Consider the following 5,279-nt stretch of genomic DNA (forward strand, 5'->3'; position numbering starts at 1 on the left):
ACAGAGCGAATGTTTGAAGTTGTATAATTGTATAATTGACTCCAGAAGGCTGCGTTTACAATTCGCTGCGTGTTTCTTCTTTTGACGGACCGGCGTAACCGCGCCGTACGGCCTTGTTGGCTGACGTACCACGAAGCCTGTCTATTGCACACGTATTCGATGGATCACACTGACGAATATATTTTGTTTCTGTCTCCACGACTTGTGTAACTTTATTGAATTACGTACGACAAAGTAACGGACTTCCGAATCAGCGAAATATCATGAATAGAATGATCGTCTCTCATAGCCACGAGAGAGTACATGCACCAATTGTTATCTACGTTCACACGACAAAATATACGACTCACAAAATGTCTTATCGGGTTTCAGTTCAGATAATTACGTAAGGTTTACCAACTCCTTATTGAATATTATTTAAAATGGCGTTATACCAATATACTCCGTTAAACTCATTATACTTTTACTTCGAAGTGAACTGCTGAGACTTAAAATATTGACTAATTTTTGAACAGCTTATTGGAGGTACAGAACTTCAATATACAGTTGAATAGCATATTCATATTGAAATGAACCCGATTATGAATGACTAATTTTTGTGATTCTTGAGCCCATTTTAAGCTCATCACTTGGAAAGGTGTTACTGCCAAGACACGAACCTGCAACCTCTGGTGTCAAGCCTGCGGCACTATACCAGTGTTGGGATCAAGTCACTACCTTCGAGTCACGAGTCATTTCGAGTCATTGCACATTTTGACTCGAGTCAAGTCAAGTCAATCGATTTTCGAAGGTGACTCGAGTCAAGTCAAGTCACTCGATTTTTGGAGGTGACTCGAGTCAAGTCGAGTCAAGTCAAGTCAAGTCACGAGTCAAGTCACAATTCAAGTCAAGTTGCCCTTTCAATGTATGAGGCATGATTACGTCATTGCATTTTACTAGCTGTCTGAAATACAGATTGAGTGGTCATTGATTCTGAACCGATGAACGGATATAGAGGTAAATATACACACAACAAGGCGCTGTATCGCTCACAAATGCGTAGAACTGTACAACTACGTAACTAATTGCATAGCCTCAGGTTATAGTTCCCAGCCAAAATAGAGAGTAGAGAACGAATTGATAAGATGCAATACACTACCCATTTAGGAATTGATATGATACAATTCGAGCCTACGCCAATGGTTGAGGACTACATGAACTAAATTCGAATTCAATTTCAATAAGACAAGAGGTTTGGCTTAGGTAATCACGGAGAACAGAAACAGACATTTTGCTATTAAATTACTTCACCATACTAGTTTACGACAACATAAGCTGTAAGCTTCAATAACTTCGTTAGCGGTAAATTTATTTGTGAGAGAACAATGGAGGCTCAGTAAAACGCACGATCATTGAATGATTGGTCGCTCTCACGGGCTACACCAGCGATTTGCGAACAATCTGACCATATGCAAAAGAGAGAGATTTTTATCGACACCGATTAGTTGATGACTTGAAATTGACTCGTTCATTTTGCTCCGAGTCACGAGTCAATCCACATTTATGATACGCCGAGTCAAGTCAAGTCAAGTCATTTTAGCTAAGTGACTCGAGTCAAGTCAAGTCATACGAAAAAGGTGACTCGAGTCTGACTCGAGTCAAGTCATGACTCGAGTCATCCCAACACTGCACTATACGTCAGTGGTTTTCATACTGAATTGTACGCTAGATTGCTAGGAGGTAACGAACTATTTAGCGCCAAGACATAGCGAGGTAAAACTCGCGACAAACGCACCTTAGCTTCAGAAGACGACTACATAAAACCCTGGTTCGTGTGCTGACTTTTTAAACGTTACCCAATGTATCAATATCTTCCGTCTCTAGGCCAACAATTTCGACGACGATTCAGCTAGACCAGTGGTTCTCAACCTTTTTTTAGACACGCCCCCCTTTTTGACAGAGAAAAATTTTGCGCCCCCCTTATCGTCATATCACAAAATCCAATTGGGATGCTAGCAACTCCAACAGATTGTTTGGTGGTATGGTCGGTTATGAATGTTGATGAGAGAATAAAAAATATGAAATTGGGTCTATATAGACTATAGAGAGAAACACGCGTGCATTGGAGGTGAATCGCGCGGAGCGCGAAAATTTATTTCAGGTGGCCGCTTCTTCGCGCCCCCTTCAGATGTTGCGCGCCCCCCAGGTTGAGAACCCCTGAGCTAGACAGTGTTTATCAACCTGGGGGCGCGGGAGGCTCTCAGGGGGGCGAGAAAAATTGACAAAGTCCGTTTAAATTGTGACTAAACATGTGTTTCACAACCATTCTGAGGAGACGATTGTTGAAGATGACACTTATTTCGTATTCAAGAATGCTTGCCAAATACAAACTCCGGCAGTCGCGCTGAACGGAGTATATAGGCATATTTCAACTCCATTTGAGCTAATTTTTCATATTCTTTGAAGATTTAGAGCAATTCCAATGTGCAAGTCATTCATTACTTCATAGCTTTGGCAGTAGCCGAAAGGTCGGTGCGCTGGGTAGCTGTTGTTAATAGCTGGCGAACTGCACTGCCTGAGACAGACTTAGATGCAATATAGGTTGCCCGGTTTCGCCCTCAATTAGGCTACCCCAAGTCAACACAATTAATTCAATTCCAAAACTGATCAAATTTAGCATGGCAGGACAGAACGACGCCGTGCTCTCTGTATAGTCACTACCAGCATATCGTTATCTCGTAATAATAACATATCGATCATCTCATATTCATGTTATTATCTTCAAACTTATAGGCGTATCATACCTGACTCCAAAATTTAATAACATTTTGTGGATTAGTCGCTAGATCACAAATACTCCAAATAATGAAATTTCTTACATAATCAACACAAGTTATTTGTTCCCATCTAGCACTATCTGCTACAATGTTACATGTTCTGCACTTTTGAGCATTCCGCTAGACAAGCGAATGAATGATTTATTGAACGGCATTACGTGGTTAACATTCATTATATCGTTGTCTATTGCACCATGATGTCACAATAACATTGTCGGATCAGGCGCCACATTGTCTGCACCTGTGTCGCCGAGGTTTCGGCTCATGTGGATTTTGTAATATTGTTATTGTAGGCAGCGGCATGAGTCCGATATGAGATGTGCATTATCTGCTACCTATCCTAGAATTAAACATTTGGTATAAAAAAAACAGTCACAGCCTTCGCATTAGGATTAGTCTCGGTGCAACCTACCTTGAAATAAACTGATGTCCTGTTCCATGTTTTTTGTTATTTGCAAACAAGTTTGGGGGGAATTTGTCAAAAATGTAAAAGACGGCGTGACTCAACAACTGTAATGCGGATTTAAACTTGGCGCAAGATATACCATAGCTATACTATTAGATAATGTGCCCTTTTTGACATGATGATAAGTGCAGGGGGGTCAGGGGGCGCAATGCTTTTGACCATCGCCAAAGGGGGTGCATGTCCAAAAAGTTTGAGAACCGCTGAGCTAGAACGAATAGATGTACTCTTAATAGTGAAACACTAATTTCTATGCCTGTGCCAGCTCTTGTCTCTAAAACGTTATGCAGTATAATTACATTTGTACAGACTTGGTTTCTATAATACAATTAATATGGTCATCAAATCAAGAACTATACCCTGATACTAGACACCGATGCATTCTTTATATCAATTTCATTGATGTAAATAATTGATTGGTTGACTAAGCACAATTCACAGACTCGATCCCTGCATGTAGAGGGCAGAGGCCTACTAGTGCAGCGGTTCTCAACCGGGGGTCCGCGGACCCCTAGGGGTCCGCGAAGCAATTTCAGGGGGTCCGCGAGACCTCTAATTTTTCAAAAAGGTTGATAACCTAATTTTTATTATATTTTTTAATTTGAGAAAGCAAGAGGCAGTTTCACACCACAACTGCTAAAACCTCATGACTCATATCATCATAATAATCATCCGACATGAACTATTATCGTAGTGTGGAAATTCATTTTCATTGCCAGTTTTCCAATAACCTGCTGATACAAACATATTGCTGTTTATAGACGTTTTATTGAGGTTTGTGGAAAAAATTAAGATATGGGAATAGTAACATCAATCAGGGTGACTTCGTAATGTCTGCGAAACCTTCTCGATTTAAAGTTGACAGTCTCATCAAATTAGTGAACGAACAGTCGTTTGAAATAAAAATTTCCGAAGTATTTCCATAATTTGTCCCAATGCAGGGAACAGCTTCTTGGGGGTACAGAACTTTATTATACAATTGAATAGTTTATTCATATTGAAATGAACCCGAATATTTTCGGCTGACACTCGTCATAAATCGGACAATGATATACCTGCTCTTAAAGCTCGGCTATCAGATTTTGCGCATTCTTATTGCGGATGCCCTATCGACAAGGCTGATTTTTTGATGAACAAGGAGTGTTTCGTTGCTATCAAGGCATTACGCTCCAACCCTGAAATTCATATCACCAGTTATATTGATATGCAGCCTTGTCTTGTTAATGTTCCATTGTTCATGGTCGAAAATGTTTGCTCGTAAATATATGTGTAAACCAGAACAGAACAAGTCGTTTCATGACAGTCTTTCTCAAGTTGGAAAACCTGGATGCGTTCTTTGGAGCATAAAATTTGTCTATTCTTTTAGATTAGGATTTCACTTTGACGGTAGAAACCTCTGCGGGCCGATCAAAATGCCGTCGCGGGCCGAATCCGGCCAGCGGTCGGTATGTTGCCCGTCCCTGCGCTAGATGCTGGATGTGATATGTTCATAAAATATGTGTTTCTTCATTTTGGTGCCATAAATGTTTCGATCACACCAAAAGTATCGTCGAAAGCGTTATGTGTTAATATTTCATTAGCCTCCACCTATCTTTGCTGAAATGGTTTTCTGCACTCCTCGTTCGGATTTTCAAGACACGACCCCGTACTTCAATAAATACAGTAGCAAAATTAGCTTTGAAATAATAAAAGTCCACCAATTTCTACATAAATAGTATGATGTTATCTGCAATAAAAATCATTATTTTGCTGTTTATCACAAGCCTACAGTTCATATTTGCACAGGACAGATGAAGGTTGCACCATATTAGAGCTAAAATTGAAATAAAACTTGAGGGGGTCCGCGAGGGTTCGTGAAGGTCAAAAGGGGTCCGCGAAGCCAAAAAGGTTGAGAACCACTGTACTAGTGTGTTTCGTTCTTATTGCTATTGTATGATTGCGAACAAAGCTGACAGCAGAGAGTTAAAGATTCACTAACGAAAAGCTGAATATTCCGAGCA

Source organism: Botryllus schlosseri, chromosome 10 (assembly GCF_051294905.1).
Source record: "Botryllus schlosseri isolate E-star chromosome 10, Bs_hap1, whole genome shotgun sequence".
NCBI lineage: Eukaryota > Metazoa > Chordata > Ascidiacea > Stolidobranchia > Styelidae > Botryllus > Botryllus schlosseri.